Genomic DNA, 27,316 nt, shown 5'->3' with positions numbered 1-27,316 from the left:
GTGTGAAAGACAATTAGGCTCATTTCTTTGCTTTTTTTTCCCCCTCCCCAAAGCTCCAGTACATAGTTGTGTATTCTAGTTGTATGTCCTTCTAGTTCTTCTAGGTGAGATGCCACCACAACACAGCAACTGACAGACGATGGTGTGATTCTGCACCTGGGAACCAAACCCAGGCAGCCAAAGTGGAGCACACCAAACTTTAACGAGTAGGCAATCAGGCCATTCCTTGTTAATGGGAAGGAATTATTGAGACAAAAAGCTACACACGTATGTATACATATTACCTGCTTCCGAGATGGTTCATTCAATAGACCAAGGAATGACAGGAACTTGAGGAAGCCACACACAGCTCCCACAGAGGAAAATTCCTCTTCCTAAAGGTTCAGGGGATTCTTGAGAGTGAAAATTAGAGACTGTAAAACGAACCAGTTGAGAGGTTATTTCTTTATTGGTGAGGATACAGGAGAAGCAGCTGTTCTTGAGATCTGTTACAGCAAGTTCCCACTCAGACTGGAGAGGGGCAGAAAAGCAGTCAGAGTCTGTCTGATGTGTCTCTGGAATCAAGATGCTGTGAGGGCTCAGCCAAAATGAGACTCCACAGGGAAGGCAGAATAGGAGGGCTGTGGGGAAGGAAAAGCAGTGGCAGCCTGGGGCAGGGGAGACAAGGCTGAGTGGGGCCTGTGGGAGCAAGGAGGGCATGGCCCTGGGTGCTCTGTCCCACTGGACCACATGGGATGGACAGTGTTTGCTAAGGTCACCAGACTTGCGCAAGAACAAGAGAAGGCGAGGCGCTGGAGGGGAGATGGCGAGGCATGTGGAAGGAACCCAGGCTTGAGAGGCAGACCTTTGGGATCCACCACTTTCTAGCAGTTAGACCTTACCTAGATCTGCAAGTAGTTTGAAGAGAATGGGCAAAATAAAATAAAAGTAACGAAGAGCAAACACAACCTCTTGGCATCGATTTGGTGAGGGGAGCCAACCTTCCAAACATAAGAGGAGAGATTGAGAGGTGCCAGGGCACCTATAGAGGGAGAAGCTGGTAAGTGGCAGTTCTGCTGGTTACTAGCTGTTTGTCCTGGGGCAAGTTATTTAACTCATGAAGCCTCAGGATCCTTATTTGCAAAGGAGCAAATGATAGGAACATTCTGCTTGTTGGGAGGATTGAAGGAGGTAACAAAAGGAAAGCACTAGCTTGGTGTGTGGCCTAGAGGAAGCTCTTAAAAAAGGTGGTTATGATTATAACCTAGTTATGACAGGATCACTCATTTTCTGTCTCCAAGTGGTCACTTGGTTATTTACGGGGCACAATCGGGAAGTGGGGGGTTATGCAAGTTGCAAGTTGCTCCATTAAGGAGAAAGTGGGGCTGGAACCCAGCTAGCCCTCGCTACTCCCAGAGCTGTGTCACCTGCCCATAAGCCTGTGATCTCCTCATTTGGGGCATCTTTTCTTAATTTGCACAACAGCATTATATGGGTTAGCAGAGGCCCTGGAATGGAGTAGCCCTAACCACCCTGTAATGTTATCTGGGAGAAGAATACAGTTTTGCCCCTAGAGCTTAACCAAGTATCACTAAGCTAGGATGATTGTTAGTGGTACTCTCTTTTCCTAGATGCCTCGGCTTTACCAGTATCCCTGTCCTCCTCATGACACTCCTATCACCATACCCAGCCAACTACAATTACTTCAAAATTCTCAAATCTCCAAGCATATGTTGTAACTTGGTCCAACATAGCTACTCCATTGTACCACATAAGAGCTGGGACCATACACTGCAGGTTTGGAAAGAAGGGCATCGCTCAAGTCTTTCTCTCTCTTTCTCTCCAACACTACTTCCTTTTTCTACAGCCTTTTCTTTCAAGTCCCTAAGCCTGGTGCCTTCAGGCCTGCCTCAGGAAGTTCTAATCTTTCCCAAAGGAAAAGTCTCCATCTTAGAGCTGGAGCCTCAGGTTTGATGCACAAGATGCCCTTGGTCAGGTGTTCTGCGCTAGGAAAGTGGGAAGGAGGAGGAGGGCTCGAGTTACAGGAGTTGGAGGAAAGGTACCAGTTCCATAACCGCTTCCTGACCAGCAAGGCTGGAGGTCGGTTTCCTCACGAGTCTCAGAAGAAGCACATAGAGCGGAGGCCAGCATTAATTCTCTCTGGGGGATAGCACAATCTAACTTTGCAATGGGAAAAGAACATTGTTTTCATTCTCGTGGTGGGACCCTGCCCCTCTGTGAAACAAAAACCCCGGCATTATTGAGCTAAGAGGCACTTGAGTCTTTCTGAACCTGGCTTCGGCTCTAAGTAAGAACACGTTAGCTGAAAAGACGCTCCATCTACTTGGCATCCTGGCTGGGTGGCCCAGCTCATATTAGATTATATGTCTTTAATTCCAAAATATTTTTCCAAATTAATGGGTTTTCAGTTTTCTCCCTCCAAGTTTATTCTTCCACTATTATTGATGACAATCTGTCACTACCCTGCAGTCCGTGTGCTGAGAGAGTCTAGGAAAGATGACAACTCTTCTTTGCCCTCGGTAGTTATAAAGATCACCCTGAGCGGAGATGTAAGTCTCCATCTGTAAAACAAGGAGGAATAACTGCCTCCTTCCTGTCTTCTACGGGCGTAAGAACTAATGAGAGTAGAAGGTGGAGATTTGGGGGCTCCTCAGAAGATCATGTGAATGTGAAGGATTATGGTATTAAGTTGAAATGGGCATGGAGGCTGTGTGCTCCACCCACGTGATGCTATTAATAACACATCAGTACGCAGTGCTTGGGCAAAGGTAAGTGCTGACATATGAATCATGTCTGCTAACCTAAGACCACTTTGCAGAGTTACCTGGAAAGAAGTGTGTATTGGATGAGGAGAGAGAATCTGCTCAGGGATTAGAGATGTGCCATTTTTAACTGCTACTGCAGGGCCCCCAGGGTACAGGCCTCTCAGTTGCCTTGCCTGTGTGTAATCCCCTCACACAGACTCTGGGCTTGGCCATGTGACCAGCTTTAGCCCAGAGGACATCAGGTAGCACGAGGCAAGTAGAGCCTTGAACTCAGTCATTCTGTGGAAGTCCTAGCAGTCATGGGGAGAGGCCCATGTGGAGGAAAACTGAAGCCCTGGCCGTGGCTCCAGCCCAGCTCCCAAGTGGTGGCTGCCAGTTCATGCTAGGGTGTGGCCATGTGCACCTTCCAGCTGTCCCAGAATTCCAGCAGAAACCACATAATCACACAGAGCGGAACTACCCAGTCAACCCACAGAGTCATGAGCAGTGATAAATCATTGTCTTGGGGTGTTTGTTTGTTTTCCTGAAACGATGGATGACTGAAACACCATTCCAGTTCATTCAATTCAACTGATGTTTCTTGAGTGTTTGCTAGATGCAAGAGATGACTCTAGGAACTGCACATCAACTCACAGCTGAGAGGCCAGGCCAGGGAGAACGGACAGAAATGGAGAGAGATGGAGGGCTCAGATGGAGTGTTGCATGGGTCCATGGTCAATCAGGAGGAGAGATTTAATGACCGGAAAAAGCCTCAAAATGAAGATCTAGAGCTACAAATGGGACCTTTGCTGGGCATCAAAGTAGGCGTAGAAGCAGATTTTCAAAGTGAGAACAAAATCTGAGCCAAGGTCTTAACACGAGAATGATTAGTTATTTAGGGACAGTTCTCAGAAACTAGATGAGGCCAACAGGAGGAGAATCATGATATGCAACCCTGCTGAGGCAATAGGGGCTCAGTAATGACCCAGACATCTGAGCCTGTCTAGAACTAGCCAGACTTCAAGTGTTAGCCTCTTTTTGACCATTGTTATTATGCTGGTGAGGCTGCCACTGGGCAAGGTTCCAGGCCTTAGTGGATGCAGCTCAGGGAAAAACAGTAAAATACAGGGTGACTCCTCAACATGAAAGGAGCTAAAGGCGGACAGACACTGAGTTGCCCAACTTTGCAACAGACAATAATGTTGCTTTGGGAGCTGATAGGGAACGCCACTATGGAGACTATCTAGAGAGCGAGTATGAAAAGAAAAGAGAGAAAGTTGTAAGACTGTCAGATATTTCTAGGTCAGGAAGATGAAAAGGGGCCATAAAGGGATCTGAGAAGTAGCAGCGAGTGAGGTGGGAGGAGAACCAAGAGAAAGTGGTCTCCCAGGGTTAAAGGTTTCTGAAGAGGATGGTTGCTGTATTAAATGGTGCTGAGAATCTGAGAAAGACAGGATTTGGCAATGTGGAGGTCGTTGGCAATGTGGAGGTCATTAGCAATCTTGATGGGAGGGTTTCATTGAAGTGATGGATATGAAAGTCTGACTGGAGTAGGTTCAGGTCAGGGCAGACTTCTCAACAAGGCTAGCTATCAAAGGGAGGAGAGAAAAGACCAATAACTGGAAGAGAAGAGTATATTTTTGCTTAAGATGGAAGATATTTCGGCAAGTTTGTGTGCTAATGGGAATAATCTAGCAGAGAGGAAGTGATGATGAAGATGCAGGAAGGGAAAAGCACAGGAGCATCATCGTTGGGTAGGTGATAGCACATGATTTAGGGGACAAATGGAGGAGTGGTCTCTCATAGAAAAGTACACACAGTTATTCCAAGTAACTTAAGCTTCCTGTGCCTCAGTTTCCTCCTCTGTGAAATAAACGTGATAATGTATCTATCACACAGGGCTGCAATGAGAATGAAGTGAGTTGATGCAAGTAAAGCACTTAGAACTGCATTTGGATTAGTAAGCACTCAATAAAAGTTAGTTCTTTGTCTTCTCACCATTATTATCCATTGAAATAGGAGGAAGAAAGAGGATGGGACCAAAGGGTACAAATGGATTTGGTGATGGGTGGATGAGAAATTTTCTCCTGTGAGCTTCTACTTTCCCAATGAAATAAGAAGCAAGAGAACCAGGGAGAGGAGGGGTCGTGTGGCCAGGGGGTGTAGCGGGATCATGAGGCACGTGAAGGGCCTACTTGAGCTTTGTGGTCACAGCATTAAAGGTTTTGTTGTTGTTAGAGCCGTGGAGTGGATTCTGACTCCTAGTGACCTGTGGACAGCAGAGCGGAACTCTGCCCAGTCTTCGTGTGCCATCCTCACATATTTTGGTGCTATATCAGACAATGTTCTGCTGCTATTCATAGGGTTTTCAGGGCCAGCTTTTTTTGGAAGTGAGTGACCAGGTTCTTCTTCCTAGTCTGTCTTAATCTGGAAGCTCCACTGAAACCTGTCCACGTGGTCACCTGCTGGTATTTGAAATCCTGGTGGCATTGCTTCAACAACACACAGCTGCCACGTATGACGACTGAAAGATGGGTGGTGTGGTTCTCTGACTGAGAAACGAACCCAGGCCCCAGTGGTGAGAGCACCAAATCTTAACCACTAGCCCACCAGGGCTGGCTAACATTAAAGTAAGACCCATCAAGTATACCTCAATTCAAAAGAAAAAAAAAAAGTAAGACCCCTCAGCATGGCTGTGTGTTTCTCTGCAGCTACGTTCAGGTGCTCAGATGCAGGCATGCAGTAGGTGGAGAGTCGGATTTAACTACATCTGGGGTTTTCTTGGTGAATGTGATAGGGAAAGAGAGTGGTAAGGGAACTGATGTAATAATAATAATGGGCCATAGACCCTAAGCAAGGTAGGAAGGAAGTGAGGAAATTAGGGGAAGGGCCCGACAGACAGTGGAAAGTTGGTGCGCCATTTCATCAGAGGTCCTAGGAGAGCAAAGAAGTGCTGGAGTGGGAAGCTAGGGCAGGTGAGAGGCTGAGACTGGGATGTCATAAATCAAGATTTTAGAGCTCATGAAATTTTGGTGATGACCAGATAGAATATGACCATGAGGTGCAAGGCAAAGTATCCGAGAGGCTGGGGAGTTTGGGGGAGGGAGAAGGGCAGATTGTCGATATGAATGTTGAACTTGCCAAGAAGCAGACAGGACTCAGGAGAGAGGACAGTGGGTCACTGCAACATCATTAATGAATAAGGGTACATGGCCAGAAGTTGGTGGAGTAGTGGCAGATAGCATCAGATGGCATTCTTTAAAGGAGCTGGGTTGTTTTTTGTTTTGTTTATTTGTTTTTGTTTTTGAGGACGGAGAAGTGATGCTATGGGAGTGGCAATGAAGACCAAGGAGGCCTCTTATGTTCCTCCAGGTCCAAGGACATGGGGTGTGTGAGAATCAAGAGGTACAGCTCAGGAGGCTGCAGGGGGAGCAGTGTCCTCTGAGGGCAGCAGTGTTTCAGTTGGAGCAAGAAGGAGGAGAGAGCTTTCACGGAAGCAGTTACAAATATAGAGGACTTACCTGGTGACAGACCAGGAGTTCCACAGGGCTCAGAGCAGAGGTTTAGGGCATTGGGGAGGGCTGTACAAAGCTGCATGGGGATGAAAGTCTAGGTGTTGGTGGAGGACCCAGGAGACTTGGACCTGGGTGCTAACTGAGGTGGACAGGGATGTAGAGCACTAGGGGAGTAGTCCAGATGGTTCCTTAGATTAGGAAGGTTCTCTGCAGCTTGCCATTTGACAGCCCAAAGCGCTGAGCAAAGATGACCTGCAAATCTACCACAGCAGCCTGGAGATCAAATATGCAGGCATTGGCTCCATTTACCAGGCGACATGGCCAGGGGAAGCATCGACAAATGGAACCAAAGATAATTGGAGATTAGAGAATTTGGGATGAAATGTCGATGGGCGGAAGCTGATGTCAAGCTGTCGTGCAAGTAAATGGTGTGACACCTTGTTAACTCAATGTCCAGTTAGTACGTTCATTTTGGGTCATCCGACCCTGGGCACAGAAGTACCGGCTGGAGCCCATTGGAAGTCCAAGAGCTAGAGGAATCCCCTGATGAAGAGAGCTTCTGTCTTGACTGTGGTTGAGACCCCTCTTATTCATTCATTCACGACATTGACGTTGACAAAGTGAGCCATCCTGGTTAAGGTGTTCCTTGGAATTAAGATTGCACAGTGGTCAGATCATTAATTAAAGTTTATGGCAATTACTTCCCAGGACCGGCAGGGTGGGGTTCTTCAGCAGTAGGTTTTGTCAGAATTAGAGCATAAAGGAAAGTGACTAGCAGAAACTATGTGTTGGGACCAAACTGCAAATTCCTCCAGTCATCAGTTTCTGATCAGCATGATGGGCATCCCTATAAGGGTTGGATGGGGGGGTTCTAGATGCCATGATTCTGCACCAAAAGGCCAGTTTGGAGACAAGCTACCCCCCATTTTTGTATGGAATTGGCCAGCTGCTGTCCGATTCCACCTTGGAAAGCCAAGGTGCCATATCCTTCGCGAGTGCTCACCAGACTCCGGGCGGAGGGGAAGGTGACTATTTCCAGGTCCCCCAACACTGCTAGTCAAGCGGTGCTTTTAATGACCTTTCGGGTTTGGCTCTCAAGCTTGGGTGGAGTTGATCCTCCAGGTGGCAAACATCACTTAAGGCCTTTGGTGCAGGCTGCAGCAGGTGGATGCTGAGAAATGAAGCCCTTTCCAGGTGGAGAAAAGGTGTTTAACAAATGAACAAAAGTGGGAAATCTTAGGATGTGTTTGGAAGAACAGGAAGGAGTCTCGTTATGTAGCCCACAAAGACTATGAAGGAAGACATGAGTCTGGATATGATTCAGAGAGCTTGGAATGCAGGGTGTGGCATTTCTATTTATAATTATTACAATCTCTGGTTTTCTTCCCGGCATCAGAGAGATCTAGGTAGGGATGAAGAGGGAAAATATTAAGTTCAATGTCAGCATGTGAAGTTGTTTTCAAGTCCACTGAACAGATCTCATAGTAATAGATCTCATAACAATTTCTTTAGTGGGATGGTGTGCTCCGAGCTGAACTCAGTCCCTCCCGGTGCCAGAGAATACCCACCTTTTCTGAACCAGCAGAGAGTGGGGTCATTCTTCTTATCCTTGGTGAAGTCTGAACCGGAATAGATTCTTTGCCTCTTCTCAAAGAGCTAGGGTGAGGTGGAAACCTTCATATGTACTGGGTAAAGAGTAGATGGGAGAGAAATGGTGGGGACAGAAATGTAGGAGAATGGAAGAGGATAAGAAGGAGGTGACTCTAGGGGTTTTCAACCTATTTTCAGCACCGGAATCCTTTTTCCCACAGTGAAATCTTACACAGAAGCCCAGTACTGGATTGATGAAGACAGAGCTGTCCTAGCTGAGGTACTGAGAAGTTTGGCCTTCTCCTCCACCCCCAGTGACCCCTGTCATCACCCAGACAGCAGCCTCTGAGGGGTCTCATTCAGCCCTTAGCAAAGCCGACAAAAGCTGATTTTCAGCTTGTTTTTCTCTTAGAGAAAGGAGGAACATATTTAGAATTTTAAGCTTTAAAATTCTTTGATTTATTCAGCCTTACAAAGGAAGGAAATTCTGACCCATGCTACAATATGGATGAAGCTTGAAGATATGATGCTAAATGATATAAACTAGTCACAAAAGGACAAATACTGTGTGATTCCACTTATATGAGGCCCCTAGAGTGCCCAGATTCATAGAGACACAAAGTAGAATGGTGGGGGCCAGAGGCTGGGGGAGGGAGGAATGGGGAGTTAGTTTTAAATGGGTAGACAGTCTCAGTTTGGGAAGATGAAAAAGTTCTGGAGATGGATGTTGGTGATGGCTGCACAACAATGTGAATGTACTTAATACTGTGGAACTGTACACTTAAAAATGTTTAAAATGGTAAATTTTATGTTGTGTGTATTTTCCCACAATAAAACAAAATCTATGATTAAGGGTCGGTGAAGAAGATAAGGGAATGATGCGGTGGGTGCAGTGGGCCCTGCATGCTGTCAGCTGACCCCAGGCCCCCAGCCTCCTCTCCTCGGGCAGGGCGGGAGGGCTGAGTACGACCTAAGGAGAGGACACTCTGCACCCTGGGGAAGCCGTGCCATGGGCGAGACTCGGAGTGACTCTGTCCCTGCTCCAAACATGACCCTGTCACCTGTGTTTCTTTTCTTGCTTTTTATAGTTCTCTTCTCAAATCCAGTGTTAGATTTGGAGAAGGCACTCTGGACTCCTAGAAACATTTTAAAGACTCCCTGTAATGAGTCAGCAATGTTCCCTGAGTGCTCACGACATGGAGCTTGAGACATCAGGCTTTGGTGACTTCAGGGGAGGAAAAGGACAAGTCCCCAATTTCCAACAATTCATAACCTCTAAACTGCAAACGTATGCAAACGTATGCATGTAATGGGGACATGGCACATGGATAAAAACCATTATTTTATTAAGATATTTAGTAAATACAAAATCTTTTTCAGCTTAGTTGGGGTCTACCCTATTTGAACAATCAGAATTTTAAAATATTTCAAAGGAAGCATTTTGTTACTTTTAAGTTTACCGACTAGTTGGCAAAATGTCGCCACAGATTCTGTGCAGCAATTAGGATGTTTTCCATTGCAGGTGCTGGAAAGCCTGACCCTGCTCGGCTTCGGGAAAATAAAATGTGGTGTATTTTCTTGTGTAACCTGGGAGGCTAAAGGTAAGGCTGCTGGAGTCCATCTTGGGGCAGGCGCTTGGCTGATGTTGCCAGAACCCTACACTGCATAATCTTTAAGATCTTACAGGAAAAGGAAAAGTGTGTGAGACATGCATAATACGTTGAGAAATAAAATTTATGTGCTCTATTTACTCAGCAACAAAGAAAACATGATCATTTTACTTCAAGAAAGAAAACACAAAGAAAACTCTAAGCACCCTTTGGAAGAGACCCAGTAACACCGTAGTCAACCCCTGCATTCTCTTTACCTGTGCTCATGACTCCTCCTCCTGAACTAAAAGGCACACTCAGACATGACCTGTTGCCCATTTACTGGTCCCTGGGACTGTCTCCAAGTTTCCATCTTGGCTTGGCTCCAAGACACTTCAAGGCAGGGTAGGTACAAAGGGACGGATGGGAGAATAAGACAGATAGATGGTGTCTCTGCTTGGGTTCTTCAGAATGCACTGCCTGAGGCCAAAGTTAATATGCAACTGTTTCATTAAACATTCCACTCCCAGGGAAGCAGGAGAGAGAGGAAAGGGTGGTGACAGGGGAAGGATGGAGAGCCATGTCAGGATGCAACCTCTACTGACTGCTTTGTCACATGGGGCCATCTTCCCAGAAGCTGTAAGAATAATGTTTCTCAGGGCAATCATTCCAGAAGAGAGGAAGGGAGAAGAAACTGTTCTTTGGCTCTGTGTCCTATTGATCATAATTTGCCCCTAGGTGTTAACCCTCCCAAGCTCTAGCCTGCAAGGTGTGGGTCCCTAGTGGGTCATGTAGGATCTCATGCTGTAGCATCAACTGGGAAGGAGATTCAGGCCATGGACACAGGTGAGGCACCATGGGATCGTGCTGTGGGAGTTGGTCAGAGCTTGTGCAGAGCTGGTTGCCACAGGTGGTTGGCCAGCTGGTGACTGGTCAGAACAGTGGCCAAAGGCCCCAGAGGAAGGTAAGGCCAAGACATCTGAAGTGGCATGCGAGAGCTGCCTGATTCACACGGGTAAAGAGAACTGACTACAGAAGAGGCAAATGCCGGCTAAGGAAGCTACAGGCAAAAAACTGCCATGGGGCTCAGAGAAGGGAGAGGTCAGTTGGGTCAGCCCAGGGGGACAATGAGGGAAGGTTTCCAGAAAAGGGAAGAGAAGAGGCCCAGCAGGTATTGTGCGCCAGACACTACATCTGTCAAGGGACTCGAACCGGGCCCCAAAGCATGGATAACATTTTGGCAGATCGTTCTCTTTATTAAACTAAACATCCACGTAATTTTGTTGTCAGTATTCATTTCTTTTGTGAAAACTTTTCTTCATAAAGTATAAGCCACAGTAAAATTCATCTCAGCCCAGATGGAATTATCAGGAATTCCAGATGAGCGAAATCTGAATCACATGTGCATACCATGCTGGGTCATCAGGATGCAGGAGACCCAGGGGAGGAGGGGCTGATGATGGTGACGGAGTCAGGTGGAGCTGGACAAGAGAAGGATCTTGAGGGAAGTAAGCGTAGTGCTGAGTTGAATGGACAGGGATTGCAGAAGGAAGCTTGGGGGACATCCAGTCTCAGAGAGCAAAGAACCCTGCAAAGAGGAGATGCCACAGATCCCCTTCTGGCAGGGATGACTACTGATTTTCTCTTAAAGACGACTTCAGAGGCTATTCAAGTAGAGCGACTGGTAAGCTAGAAACCAGATGAATAACAGGCCAAGCAATTTGTTTTGTGTCATTGCTGTCCTTCCCAGATCCCAAAGTGCCCATCAAATGGCCCCCAGCCCTTCTTTCTCCATCTCAGAAAGAGACTGGAATGAGTGTCTGAGCTAGAAGTGAACTAAATGGACTAGCAATTTGGGAGTTTCTCAAAGAAACCCCAAGCCTAAACCCACAGCCAGGTCTGTCCCAGGAACACAGAGGGAAGGAAGTAGCATGTGTGTATAGTCCTTTGTGATGGGTGAGGTCTCAGGGTCCCAGGGAAGCAGGTATTTCTAGGCTCAGGGGAGTGAAACAGGCAGCTTCCCAGGGCTGCCTCTGGAAACAGTTGTGAGAATGCAGGACTCATTTGGTGATCCCTTGACCACAATGGCTGAGCCTCCTCCTCATGACTGACCATCCCAGTTTACCAGGAACTTTCCTGGTTTTAGCCCTGAATGTTCCGCATCCCCGGAAACCCTTCAGATCTGGGAAAACTGGCACAGTTGGTCACCCTACCTCCTTCCCAATTCCAGAAGCCCTTTCTCTCTGAGTTCAGAAACTTGCCCTTCCTAGACAGCTCAAGAAGTCCCCCAAACTAACTAAAAATACGTTCACAAACTCAAATACCAACAAGGCCAGGGAGGTAAAATAGGTGGGTAGAGTTGTCAAATTGGTTTCGTAAAAGCTCCTTAAGTTGTGTTCTTCCAACATTCTCTGTTATCTTATTAACATGATGATTACTTGGCACTTCTACAAGGTGACTTCCCTCTGATCTTCGGGGTGAGACAAATAATTGTGCATGTGGAATGACAAATAGAGACAGGTCCTTGGGCTCCATGTTGGGGTGACAACAGAGAGCAGTGCGATTTGCACCCCCTGCAGAATTCCAGTCCCACAGAAACAGGCGGTTGCAGCTCAGGACCTGTGGGTTGCTGTATGTGGGGACGGGGCTCAGGGTGACCAGGGTTTCTGATTCTTTGAGGTAATCTGGAATTTGCAAATGCTATGTGAAGTCTGCTTTGAAATTGGGATGCACAATTGAATATTTTAAAAAATACAGCGTGGTCTAATTTTGTCGGGGAGAAACCAAACTATGACCATGTGTCACAGCTAGCCCACAGGCTGCCCATTGCACCCTATGGATTAAATTCTACAAGCAGTTACTGTAATTTTCTTCCCTCCCCACCCCTCAACTTGTGATGTTGGCACCTTGACATTTTAAATCTTGTCTGCAGACATCTGCTGGTTTTTAAATGGGGTCACTGCAGAGGCTTTGGGAGGCAAAACCACAGCCCTCATTCTACCCTGGACTTTCCCCGTTGTGCTGACTTCCCCCAGGGACAACTGTGAACACCTGCAGCCACAGAGCGCACCTGCTCTTTCATCCCTCCCTCCCTTCAATAGCCATCAATGGAACAAAAGGATGAGCAAATGAGCAAACTGTCTCATCAGGCTGGAGATACCAGCACCAACCATCTCCTCCTCCCTACACATCCGTAGGAAGCCATGCCACAGAGCCGAGGCCAGTCTCCTGAGGTTAGAGCCACCCTCCTCCAACCAAAAAGGTAGGGTTGTGCTTCCAGGTAATGGCCAGAGAGGCACCTCAACAGGCAGGAGCAAACTCTCCTGTCTGGAGAGAAATTATTTGAGGATGCTGCTATTAATGTAGCATAGAGGAAGCAGTCTTATCTGGATAGTTAGTGATTTTAGCTTCAGGTAGGAGAGGAGGAAGGGAACAAAAAGAAAAGACTTAAACGTGATCGGAAGAATTTCTTGTTGAAATGACTCTAGGTGAAGAAGGCACAATCTCCTCCAGCAAAGTAGTAATATCATCACCATCATCGTCATCATCATTATCATTGTCATTCCAGTTTGAGATTGCTCAGCTAAAGGGTCAATGTGATTGGGCTGAGCATCTGTAGATGCTTTGTAAAAATAATCATTAAAAATTCATTTCAAAGATCACATCACAATAGAAAATTAGCTTATTATGCTGTGTTAAGGGAACCAGCAGTTACACCATGATACTTAATGAGTTGATCAAATCAGATCTGAAAACCAGGGATCAGCTCCCTGTGGTTGTTAATCCATGCCTCTGTCTGCATATCACCTTTATTCATAAGAGGCTAAAACCTTCTCCTAACATTATCTTATTGGTCTAGAAAAATTGACCTTGCATGTGGTCAGTCATCGTCAAAAAAATCCTCCCTATATAGCTCTAGGGAAATGAGACACGCAGACTTCCTTTCAGTGGCAAGCTGCAGCAAGCACAGACAGCAGCCTCGGTATTTTCTTGGAGGTTCAAAGGCCAGTCAGTCCCACAGACTGCCATTCTAGGAAAGGCAGCCTATACTCCCCAGATCACATTGAATGATTTCCTGGCCATTTTGCCATCTTTCCCCTTAAATTAGGCTTCCTTCATCAATCTCAACTGAACACATCAGCCTCTTTCCACAGAAGTTGTTAGTCAAAATTCATTCCTAACAGACAAGATCCTCCCTTGGTACTTTTTCATATGCGGTCTAATTCCCTCAGTTGCAAATAGCCTAATGTATCTGTCGTACTAGTGATAGGTGATAGCCTGAGTGGATCCAATACTCCAAGATCTATTGAATTCAGTGAATATTTCTGCATGGATAGGTTTGCATTTTATGCCACAATGACTGGAAAACGGAGTGACTGAACACCAGATGAATAACAATATACCAGGTCAAGCAACCTGAATTCTGTGTTACTGTTGCCTTCACTAAAATTCAGTTTGGGAATGAACCAGCAAGTCCATGGGATCTGCTTTAATTGAGAATAGGTCCTAAAAGTAAATCTAGTTTTATCTCTGGACTAGTATGCCTCTGCCTGCACAACACACACACACTACTTTTCCCTTTGTCAGGTACTCGGTAATTACAAGTAAATTGAAACAATCTCGGTGAGTTATGAAGTAGGTATTTACCTGATGATAAATCACACAGTAACTATACTTACTAAAAAATCCAAGAGTAAATCTTTAAAGTGTCGTGTATTTACAGAGCACTGTGCTATGTGCTATGGTGGACTTAAAAAACAAAAAAGACATAGTTCTTGACCTTAAGGAGTTGACAGCTATATCAGCCAGGGTTTAACCAGAGGCAGAAGCAGTAAGATAGACAGATAGATAGATAGATAGATAGATAGATAGATAGATGGATGGATGGTGGTCTGGCAGATGGATAGACAGATGGATCTATGGGTCTATTACAAGGAATTGGCTTATGCAATTGTTGGGGCTGGTTGAACAAATCCAAAGTCTGTTAGGGCAGGCTGTCAGGAAGAGAAAGTCAGGAGCAGCTGGAACCCCATGGACATGGATGAAACTACTGTCCAAAGGGAGAAGTCTCTCTCTCCAGGGAAGGCATAAGTCCCCTTTCAAGGCCTTCCAACTGATTGAGTGAGACCCACCTAGGATAATTGCCCTAACTTAAAGTCAGTTGATTAAAGACTTCAGTTATGTCTGCAAAGTCCCTTCACAGCAGCACCTCGATTAGTATTTGATTGAATACTTGGGAGAAGGTGTGTGTTCATGCTACAGAATGCCTGCTGCTTCCTTTCTCCGCCTCTCTAAGAGACAGTGTCACTTAGAGCCTACCCTCCCACATACTAGGAAAGGAATTCTGAGGCGTGTAGGTTAGCTAGCCGACTTGACACACCACGGAACCATCCTAACAACATAGTTTAAAAAACCCAAAAGGGGTCGGCCCAGTGGTGTAGTGGTTAAGTTCGCACACTCGCTTCAGTGGCCCAGGGTTCCCAGTTCGGGTCCTGGGTACGGACATACACACCACTCATCAAGCCATGCTGTGGTGGCGTCCTGCATAGAAGAACTTACAACTAGGATATACAACTATGTATGGGGGGGGGGCTGGGGGTGGGAAGAGAAAGATTGGCAACAGATGTTAGCTCAGGGCCAATCTTAAAAAACAAAAAACAACCCAAAACACAAAATATTGACACCAAAAACAAGACGGGAACTAGAACAAAGCTCTGGGCCCACCAAAATGAATGGAGTCTAAAGGAATGTGTGTGCGCATGCGCACGTGTATTTGTGATCTTGTTTCCTCTGGTTCTTAAAGGAACAGGGTCCCCTCAGTCTGTGGCTGAGGTGAAGATGGAAGGGCTACTGTGCTGGCCACGCTCAGAAGGCAAAAGAGGCTCACTGAACTCCAGCTGGACCATCTGGAAGCCTTGCCTATGGGCAGCAGATGGTTGTCATTTTATACAACAATAACCATAAAATACATGGTGAAACATATTGAAAATGTCCACGGTGGCTCCCCTGGGCATGGTCCTACCCACGAAGTAAGAATTTTCCTCAGTAAACTGCATCTCTTTCTGGTTGGAGCCTGTTTGTCTTGATTTTTCTGCCAGGCCAGGGATGGACTGCTTTTCTTCTGCTAATAGGCCCCCACTGTTTATACCAACGGTTGTCGAAACTTGCCCTTTGCTGGAACTCGAATCAAAGAGCAACACTGAATTGCAAGTGCTTCGTGGCACATCCACTCCTATTGCATGGTTGAAGGGAATGGCACCAGCGCACTCCTTGAGATTAAACGCCTTATCAAATCATAGAATTCAAGCCAAAGAGTCAAAAGAGTGGGGGCAGGGAAAGAAAGAAAGCACAGCTCCCCCGGTTTGGGACAATTATTTCTCAGTACACAGTAAGTGTTCTCCATGAGAAGCATAGTGGGCATTATTCTCCTGTCTGTTGCAAGTCTCTGGAGCTCACCCTAACCTAATTAAAGGTCTGCTTACCCCCGGGCCTGGCACTTTCACTAGAGGAGGCAACAGCTGCAACCCAGCAAGGGGCCCCATGAAGGGCAAAATATTTGTTGGTTGCTGCTATTTTCAGCCTTGCCAGAATAAACAATGTTGGGCTTAGCCATGTTAGCTCCTTTTTAAAATGTATCTTGAAAGATGCCAGAGTGCTCCACGTGCGGTGCACACATCACTGCTCACATCCCTAAGACAGTGGCATGGGTCTGTGGAAGAAGACGGGGGAAGCTGTTGGAGCCTGGTCTGTCCTATCTGAGTCAGCAGGGCCGGGAGGGATCGCATGCTTGGTCCTATTTAGGAAAAGTGTACAAAGCAGCGTCTTCAACATCCAGTGTATAGAAACACTACCCGGAGGAATCCATTTACATGTGAGTTTCTGGTGCATCCCCAGAGATTCTGAGTCAGGTTTGGGGGGACATAGGAATGTGCATTTTTACAAGTGTTTTACCATGTGGTTCCCATGAAGATGGTTTAAAAAGCACTAGTCTAAAGAGGAGAGAGTCTAAAATGTTAGAACTAGTCAGAGTATTGGAAGACTGTTTTTAATTGTAAATATAGTTTTAACATTTAGCAGGAAAGGAACAGGACTCACGGAAGCAAGCTATAAAATATTATTGAGAGACGCCAAACAAGAGCCGAAGTGAGTTGAGATGTGTATGTTGTGCCTGATGGGAAAACTTATAATCATTCGAAAGAGAGCAAGAGACACAGAGACAGAGATAGAGAAAGATTTATGTCCATAAAGTGGCAAAATGATGCACACCAAAGTGCTATCTTCAGGTAAGACTGAAGGGGAAACAGGTGAGATGAATAAACTTTTTTGTGGTTAGCTTTAGCTTATAGGCACCATGCAGTAAGAGACTTTTGTCAAATTATAATATGATTGAAAGACAGTGACTAGGAGGGAGAAGAGTTGGGAAACCATTATATGGTGGGGAGAAGGGATGTGTGGGGATGAAAAGAGATAATATGAGAACATATAGTAAGCACCCAATAACAGTTTGCTTAGATAGGTTTAAAGAAATTGCAAGTTTAACCTGGAGAAGAGACAGTATTAGAGGGAGACCCAATAACAGTTTTCAAACATCTGAAGAGTTGTCTCTGGCCGCGTTGAGTGGTGGTTGCAGGAAAGTAGGTTGCAGGTTGATAAAAGGAAGAATTTCCAAAACTGTTGTGAGTTCCCACAGTATGAGCCATCTCCATCTCTGACAGGGCTCCCAGGGCAACTGCCTGTCAGGGCTGTTGCATGGGAGGTTGGACCAGCCTGTTTTTTAGGGCAGCTTCCAAGTCAAGCTTCACATCAGTGAACATGAGGTCAAAATAAGTTGGCCGATTGGAAAGTGGATGAAAGATTCATTATATCTTATTCATGCCACTTATGGTCAATTAGAGTCAGACAAGGAGAATTAGAGAATCCATCAATGGTTTCATGCCAAGGTTTCTGACTTGCCTTGAAAAGCTATTTCTACTCTGATAGTAAGCTAGTTACCATATATTGTACTATGGTATATGCTGGAACCTCAATATCATATACATAGAGGGTTTTATCAAAGATCCAAAAGGATTTTATTAATTTGGTAGGTTTGTAACTCAAAGGGTAATGAAAGGATAGTCTTATAAAGAGTTTGGGAGTATTTAGTCCCCATTGTCAGGAGAAATCATGATAGGAAAGCACTAGAGACACGGTGGTTATGGGTGACTGACAGGTTGTCTGTGTCACATCGGTCTGCTTAATTTTCTCTAGAAATTGGGAAACATAATGCAGTGCGGTAGAGTGGAAAGAGCGGCAATTTTTAGGATCAGTTCAAGCCCTGACTCTGCCATGGGTCGGTGAGTCACCAGGAGCCACCCAGTGTTAGTTTCCCTGTCTGCAGAGTAGGAATGATACCACACTGTGAAGGAAAAAGGAGACAAAATACACACCAAATACCTAGGCCATCAATAGCTACTTCCTAAACATTGGTGTCTTTCTACTCTCTTTTTTATAGTACGTTCCTGCCCACCACTATTTTCTCAGGAAATCAAAGTCAAGATTGCAATTGCTCTGCCTGACCCCCTTAGGACTCCTCCCTGAGTGCCCTGCTAGGGCTCTTCCGGGGAGCAGCCACACGGCGAAAACGAACACATCAGTGCATTACTGCTGTCCACACCATGGGAGAGATAGACAGGAGGCTATTTTGGATTCCCCTGGCTTTTATAATTGGGATAAGCATACATCATTTATGCTCACAAGCAGATCCTGCTTTCAGTTTAGAAATGATTGTTTCAACATTTTTTTTTATTATTACACAAGTCAAGCATATTCTTGGTTAAAAAATTTTAAACTACCAAAAAGAAAATAGGAGGAAATAAAAATACCTATAATTATACCACCTAGAGAGAACTGCTTTTAATATTCAAGTAGATACCCTTCGAGATATATATGTATAAATAGAAACATAGGTAGACATGGATCTAAATAGGTACCTAATAGTATCTGCAGGAGAAATATATATGTGCTATTTGATGTGTATGCTGATTTAAAAATTCTGCAAACAAGAAGTGCAGACAATTCTGCTTCTGGAAAAATGTAAATCCTAAGGATCCATTCACCTCTTCTCTCTCCATTAAGTTCCAAATCTGAGTGATGACTTTCAACAGGGAAAGACGAGAGAAGAATTACCATGGCCTTTCAGTAGCCCAAGGACTCTTTCTTCCCCCACATAGAATGTGGTTTCTTATTATTGGCCAACCTGCACCAGGGCTAGGACTTTTGAGTCTAGAAAGAGTGGAAAGGAGGATTCCAGTCAACAGTTTCTGGCCTTTTTATTGCACATATTTAAGCAACAACTTCCTTCCTGGATCTTGATGAAGAGAGAACAGAATTTCAATGTTCAATAGGAGTGTTTAAGAACATAAGAGAGCCTAAAAGGAGATGATTAAGGGCAGTATGTAGAATGCCAGGAGGCCATCTGCCTCCAAATATGTTGAGATGGTTGACAACAAGGAATAACCATTTACAGGATGGAGAGACAAATAAAATACTATGACAATACGGAGAAAGTCCAGCTCACTAGGTAAAAAAACACTGTCATAGATGAATAAAACAGCCTGATTCGTGGAGTCCCTCAGAGTCTAACCATAAAGATGGACTTTAGAGACCAGAATAATTAAATGTCCATTTCTGTGACTAATGATGTGATAGCATCTGGCCATATTTCCTGTGAGATGAATATTTTATATACTTAACCTTATTAAAACAGCTTGAGTGAGTAGATTCCTTCAGGCAGTCTTAAAGCATTATTCTATACCCAGGAAAGTAAACCTTTTCTGGCTATTGTGTGAGCAGATGGGAAATGCGGAGAAAATCTGGAGATCAGACAGTTTGGCAACGATAGTACCCTGTTAAATTGGTTTATAGGATGATGGGTACTCACAATAAACTAACAAGGTGGTTTCTGATGTTGCCAGAATTTGTTTTTTTGGTGCTTCAACTATAAAAGGAGTACAAATAATATGTAGATTTGTCTTTGGGTATACACTGTAAAGGTGAGGGAACACAAGGGCTCCCTTAATTCTAAGATTGTCTTTGCCCCGGCTACAAGTCAGCCTTTTGTCAACCTATGCTGCCCAGCCTTTCTGCTGCCCAAGCTCATGGAAGTTGTGCTATACTCAGCACACAACCTCAGAAACCAGTCAATCACTTAATTCCCATTTAATTATGAAAAGAACAGAACTGTGTCACTCTTAAAGATAAAAGCTGCTTTAGAACAAATGTATCTACTCCTAGAGCACACCTCAAGTGGACCTCTTATGTTTAACTACCTAATTAGAGATCAAAGGTAAGTTGCCGATGAGGTCTAATATGATCAATACTATTTATTCCATTACAAAGTTAAACCTAGATGGAAGACAAATACCCTTTTCAAGACATTTCATTGAGTAGAAAGCTTCAGTCAGTACATTGATTTTTCTACCTTTATATAAAGCCATTAACTTAGCTGATCCTTCAAAGTGATCCTTTGTATTGAAATGACCTGTTTAGGAGACTGCCGTAGACACAACCTAAAAACCGTCATGGATATTAGAGATTTCAGAGATCCCAGGATCGATTCCTAAATGATCATGACCCTGCTTTATTCCATACAGAATTTAGCAAATCATGGACCCTCAATTTTGTCCTAGCTGCCTAGAGAGCTAAAGAGGAAGTTGCCGCTTAAATATCTGCAGTTGGAAGTTCAAAGACCATGCACTGTTATCAGAATCCACTTGCCACCATTTCTGAGGGTCAAACCTCAACACTTCTCAGGTTTGACCAAAGACAAGAATCTGCATTCACTGTGAGGAACACAGAATTCTCAGGCTACTGGAGATCTTAAATATTAAACAGTTATAAATTAAATGAGGATTAGGCTTTTTGGAAGAATGGCATTCCTAAACAGAACATTTCCTGACTGGATGTTTGAGGACATTCTCTGGCTTCTTTAAGTGAAATCAACCACACACCATCCTGCACAGACACCAACCCTACCCAGTGGGTGAGGCTTAGCAGTCAGAGATTTCAGACATTTTTCCATCACTGGCCCCTTTTGCCCTTTCAGGGGATAGCTGGGAGAAACAAAACATTGATTTGCCACCGTATAAACTGTCAAATAAGAATCATGACAATTTATCCAGTATGCTTTGTGAAGATACCCACAAACCCTACAGATACTGCCAGCTTAGGCTGTGGGTCTCTATCCCAAGTCTTTGCAATTGTTCCCTCCCCCATGGCTGGAGTCAGGCTATCCTCACCAGCAGGTTCAGCAACGTGCTTTGTCCTCAGAATCAATTTTGGTCCAAGGCATGAAGCATTAGGCCATTTCCTATGATGAAATTCTGAGGAGATACATAGACTGCTGGATAGAAAGAAAGATAGATAGATAGGTAGATAGATAGATAGATAGATAGATAGATAGATAGATAGATAGAAGATAGATAGATAGACAGAAGATAGATAGATAGATAGATAGATAGATAGATAGACAGAAGATAGATAGATAGGTATGCAGTTAGATAGGGATATATCTGTATGTACATATTGCTGCTTGGTGCTAGTTTGCCCTTGCTGCTAGTTGGACCTGATGTTGTGGTACCCCAGTTCCACTAACCAAGCTTCTCTTTTAGTCTTACTTGTGGTTCCAGTCTAGGGTCCCAGTTACCTAGTTCTGGGTCTCTACTTTGATCTCATTAGGGCTGCTCTTGGGACCAGAGCCTGCAGCCTGTTGACTGTCCTATGTACTGAATACCAACCAAGAAACTTCTAGTACTGCACACTCCGGAGTACCTTCTTATTAGGAGACACTAGCATCTTTTTTCGAAACCCTATTGAACATTGTGCTTACAGTGAAAATTGATGGCTGTACTTAGTGGACATTCCGTCTTTTCCATCAAACAACCACTGTACAGCACTTTTAGCTGAATCTGTTCATCTACACGCCCAGGTGGGTCTGGTTCCTTTACTCAGCCATTTCCCACTTCCCAGACTAGCATGTTAGAAAATATTTCTAGAAAGTCACTGGGAATAAAAAAAGTCTAGAAAGTCACTGGTTAAATTTGAATTTCAGGTAAACAATGCACACATTTTTAGTATAAATATGTCTCATGTAAGTCTAAAAAGTTCTTCATTGTTTGTGTAAAATTCAAGTTTCTCTGGAGATCCTGTGATTTATCTGGCAACCCTAATGGGAATGCCATGTCAAATGCATAAATGCCTTTTGAAGATTGCAGCCACTGCAATCTGTTCTGTTACTAAAAGTTTTGCTTACTGAAGTTGGCTCCACCATCGTTCTCTTTGCCTCCTACAGGAAGAACATGGTTTGCCCTGCATGGTAGCTGATACAGATTATTTTAGGCTGGTTACTTTTAAAAACTGCAGATGGGAAGGAGGCTCTGAGCAGTAGAATTTACTTACCCTTTGTTACGAGACATTTACATTGTAAAGGAAATCTCCATCTGTAAAGGTATCTCCCTCTCTGCACCAGGAAGAAGGGGGGATGACCTTATCTCTAGAAACTCTTAATCAATGCCAAAGGCAAGGACTTAAATCTGCATCTTGTTTACTGTGCTTGTGTGGTAATCTCCCCTGATCGACTCCCCCTCCACCCCCAACATCCTCCTTTGTCTTTAGCTAAAAATAATATTTAAGGTGGTGGCTTCAGCCATTTACTTGATCTGGTTTGATTCTTATCTAAAAGTTATAGGACCACCCAATAACCAGACCCCACCTGCACTGATACCATTTTAACGGCTTTTTACGTATTCTTTCCTTTGTCTTGTAAAGAGATAACTCACATACCTATGCCTTAAATTTAGCCCTACCCTCAACCCATGTTTGCAGCAGCTCTGACTGCCCATGGGTCCTGTCACCATGTCAGCAGCTCTTTACTGCCCATGGGTCCTGTCCCCATGATATTTCACACTATTCTCTAAATAACAGAGCACTACTGCCAGACCTTGAGAGTCCAATCAATCTTTCTTTCAACTCCTCGGCTCACCAACCCCACATCAGTAGCCATTGCTACCCCTGTGGAGAAATCCTGCTTCTTCAAAGATTATCTTGCCTTTGGATTTGTTAGAATTCTTTGGAGTTAATAAGACTCTCAAGATCTTTAAAGAAACCATTGTCCACTATGGGTTGAACTTTTTTAGGGATCCCCTTTGCTCAAAGAATTCCAACAGTCTCCGAGTTCTTCTGCTGTGTCTCTGGGCTTCAGAGTGTCAGAAAAAGTGACGCTCTAGCTCTCTTTCCCACTTTGGATAAAATGTGAGTATTCTTTGGCTACTCAGTCTGAAACTTACCATGCCCTTCTCTCTTGTGTTTATTTTTTCTGGCCCCCTTTTCCATTACTCTCATCTCTTTTCTTTTGTCACAGTCAGTTCCACAGGCAATTTCATTTGCTGTTCAGCTTCTCCCATGGGCACTGGTTCACAACTCTTTCTGTAAATTGCAATTACCTGGAGAGGTTTGGGAAAATAGCTGTGCCTGGTCTCCATCCCCAAAGATACTATTTAATTGGAGTAGAGTGGGCCCCAGGCATTGATAGATGTAAAAACTCCCCAGGTGATTCTAACGTGCAGTGGAGTTTGGAAACCCTGCCTTAGGGCATCCTTCCAGAATGAGGACTCACAGGTGCAGTTGCCGTCCAGGTGTTGGGGCAGACTGCTGACCCAGCACATTACAGCCACCACATTCACATTAGAGCACAATCATCTTCTCCCAATACCATTACAAGTGATTTCTGGCGATAGTGGCAAACATGCTCAAATCTGTCCCAATAGCACAAAAGCAGAAAATTATCGAATTACAATCTTTCAGCATTTTTCAGTAAATTCCATTGTAATTTAGGTACAATTGTTCAAGTTTTTGGTATGGACTGAACAATCCAGGTCTGCATCCCCAGTTTAAGACTAGGTTGGCATATTCAGTACAGAACATGAAATAAAATATGTAATCCTATAGCAATCATTACATTCTACAATGTATCCTATATATTAATTAAAATAAAATCTTCATAGCTCAATTCACAGTCCTCTATTATATTATTTTCTAGTCCACTCTCACTCTCTTTCTGCCATTTTAAAACACTTATCTTCAATATGGTTTGCCAAAATTAATTTATGATTTCCCAGGCTCGTTGCTGTTTTCATCTAATCCACAGGGTACTTCTCCTCACACAGGGCTCTTTCATAATTTTCAATAGCTTCAAACACTTATAGAAGGAATATTCTTCTTCCTGCCCATAAAGAAAGGCAAAGAAAATTCCTGGAGATAATCTGCTCCCAACCCAGCTCTTCTCTTGAGCCTTCTTGCTAACTATGATTAGGGATAACTCTCTTTCTCTGGATTTGCTGTTATTCGAATAAGAAATCCCCAATCTCATTCACTACACATGTCACCACCCCTTTCTGTTTCTGAGGCTGAAGGATTTCTGGGCAGTTGATTGCTGCATGATTCTGTTTTTCTCTACCAAATTTTGGAGAAATATTTGCTGAAAGAGAGAGAAAGGGAGGGAAGGAGGGAGAGAGGAAAGAAGGAAGAAAGGAAGGAAGGAAGGAAGGAAGGAAAAATTTACTTAGCAAAACCTGAAAATAAATAATATGCAGTAAAAATAAAATACAGTTTTTAATAACTTCTCATATTCCACTGGTCCTAGAATTTTAGCATCCTGCAGAAGTATGTTTGCATTGAGATACATAGAACTATCAATGTCTGATAGCTGAAACATTAAAAGCTTCATCAGTTTCACTAAGAAAAGTAATGGGTCTTCAGACAAATTAGCCAAAGCTAAAATTCCAACATACCACACAGAGTCTTTGCCGTACAAATGTAAGTTCAAACGAGGAGTGGCTATTACTATACACTCACATTTTCAGGCCAAGGCACCGCACATAACAGATACTCAGGTTTTTGAATGAAAGAAGAAAACTGATTGTATCTTACTAATGCGGGGTCGGTGAGCCGAGGAGTCAAAAGAAAGATTTCTTGGACTCTCAAGATCTGGCAGTAGTGCTCTTTCATTTAGAGAATAGTGTAGCATGGGGACAGGACCCACAGGCAGTCAGAGCTCCTGCTGCTGCCCCGAGTTGAGGGTTAGGGCTAATTTTATAAGGCATGGGTATGTGGGTCATTTCTTTACAAGACAAAGGAAAGAACATGAAAAGAAGTTAAAATGGTATCAGTGCAGGTGGGCTCTGGTCGTTGGGTGATCCCATGACTTTTAGACAAGAGTCAAATCGGATTAAGTAAAGGTCAGAAGCCACCACCCTAAATCAGTTACATGAGATTGCCAGACAGCAACCAACTTAAGCTCTTGCCTTCCCCTTGAGAGTTTCTAGGGATAAGGTCATCTCTCTTCTTCTTCCTGGTACAGAGAGGGAGGCACCTTTTACAGATAGAGATTTACCTTACAAATGTAAATGTGTCCCAAAAAGGGCAAGTTCCATTCCTCAGAGCCTCCTTCCCTGTCCCAGTTTATCAAAAGCAATCAGCCCAAAACAATCCCGATGCCAAAGAGACATATCCTGGGGTGGCCAATTTCAGGTCCCTACAAGGTCATCCCCTCTTCCTCCACAAATGCAAATATCTCTCAAAGAGCAAGCAAAATTCCAGTCCTCGGAGCCTGCTTCTTATCTGCAGTTTTTAAAAATTAACCAGCGTAAAATCCTCATCGTTACCACCACTATTTCTCCCAGTTCACCTTCTGCATGTTCAAAGACATCCCTCCAAGGGTTGCCCCTGTCTTAACCCCGTCACTTCAACTTAGAGCCTTAGAGTAGTTGCTGGATTTTCTCAGGCACCATTCCTTTCCCTTCTGGTTTTCCCTTAGAGAACACCTTCTGCACCATTGCATGTCATCGTTTATGATGAGGATTTTAGGCTGGTTACTTTTAAAACTACAGATGAGAAGCAGGCTCCGAGGACTGGAATTTTGCTTGCCCTTTTGAGAGATATTTGCATTTGTGAAGGAAGGGGGGGATGAGCTTGTAGGGACCTGAAATTGGCCACCCCAGGATATGTCTCTTTGGCATCGGGATTGTTTTGGGCTGATTGCTTTTGATAAACTGGGACAGGGAAGGAGGCTCTGAGGAATGGAACTTGCCCTTTTTGGGACACATTTACATTTGTAAGGTAAATCTCTATCTGTAAAAGGTGCCTCCCTCTCTGTACCAGGAAGAAGAAGAGAGATGACCTTATCCCTAGAAACTCTCAATGGGGAAGGCAAGAACTTAAGTTGGTTGCTGTCTGGCAATCTCATGTAACTGATTTAGGGTGGTGGCTTCTGACCTTTACTTAATCCGATTTGATTCTTGTCTAAAAGTCATGGGATCACCCAACGACCAGAGCCCACCTGCACTGATACCATTTTAACTTGTTTTCATGTTCTTTCCTTTGTCTTCATAAAGAAATGACTCACATGCCTATGCCTTAAATTTAGCCCTAACCCTCAACTCGGGGCAGCAGCAGGAGCTCTGACTGCCCGTGGGTCCTGTCCCCACGCACCAGCTCTGCCTGCCCATGGGTCCTGTCCCCATGCCAGCGGGGGCAGCAGCAGCTGCTCTGCCTGCCCATGGGCCCTGTCCCCATGCCAGTGGGGGCAGCAGAAGCAGCGGCAGCAGAAGCTCTGACTGCCCATGGGTCCTGTCCCCATGCTACACTATTCTCTAAATAAAAGAGCACTACTGCCAGATCTTGAGAGTCCAAGAAATCTTTCTTTTGACTCCTTGGCTCACCGACCCCGCATCACTATTGACCAAGAATTTCCGCTGTATTCTGGTCAAAGGATAGGGTGTGTACCAAGCCAGGGCAATGAGACTCTGTTCTCTTGGAAATTTAGGATTTAAGTGGGGTGAAATCGCTGTTATTCTGCTCCCACCCCCCCTCCCCCCACCCTCTACAACCCCTCCCAAGATCTTGAAGCAAAGTTTATTTTGTGTTAGTGTTTCCGAAACCAAAGTGGATTCACCTCCTGGCAAGTTAAATCAGACTCTCGAGCAGAAGTAAGTTGTCTCACAAAGTAAAGTATATTTGCAGCACATGGGAGATGATGGGGAATCATTTCCAAAGTTGTGCCGTCCTGGAACAAAAGGAAGCAGGGGACTTTATTTCAGGTGGGGGATGAATATTCAAAAGGGAGAGGTGAGTATTCACTTGCACAGGCTCAGTTGGAGAACATGCTTCCACATACACTGCAGGTTATGGTAATAAGGCCTAAGCTCCTCCTGGAGAGGAGATCTTATCATTAAAAACAAGGCAAAGGTCGTAGGTGCAGCTCTCTGAGGAGGCTTGGTCTGGTTCAGGGTGGTTGGTACGTGCATCTCCTTAACATAACAAAAGGAAAAAGAACAATTTGGAAAAACAGTTAAATGCTGCCACACCCACCCTTGAGTTCCTCAGAGCAACTAGTTGGTGGTATTAGCTCTGGTGTGCTAGCTGGCCTATGGTCTAGCTTGCTGCTCTTAATTAAGAGGAGCTATTGCTCTTGACACCACCCTTAGGTTTGAACTTCTCTCAGTCTGTTTCAAGTAAAGTCAGTTCCTTTGGAGAGCTTTGGAGTTTTCTTATTGATTGTGTGGGGACCTGAAATAGGCCACCGCAAGATATGTCTCTTTGGCATCAGGATTATTTGAGGCTGATTGCTTTTGATAAACTGGGACAGGGAAGGAGGCTCTGAGGAATGGAACTTGCCCTTTGTTAGGACACATTTACATTTGTAAGGTAAATCTCTATCTGTAAAAGGTGCCTCCCTCTCTGTACCAGGAAGAAGAAAGGAGATGACCTTCTCTTTAGAAACTCTTAATCAATGCCAAAGGCAAGGACTTAAATCTGCATTTTATTGTGCTTGTCTGGTAACCTC

This window comes from Equus quagga, chromosome 2, assembly GCF_021613505.1.
Source record: "Equus quagga isolate Etosha38 chromosome 2, UCLA_HA_Equagga_1.0, whole genome shotgun sequence".
Taxonomy (NCBI): Eukaryota; Metazoa; Chordata; class Mammalia; order Perissodactyla; family Equidae; genus Equus; species Equus quagga.
This window is presented reverse-complemented; position numbering follows the sequence as displayed.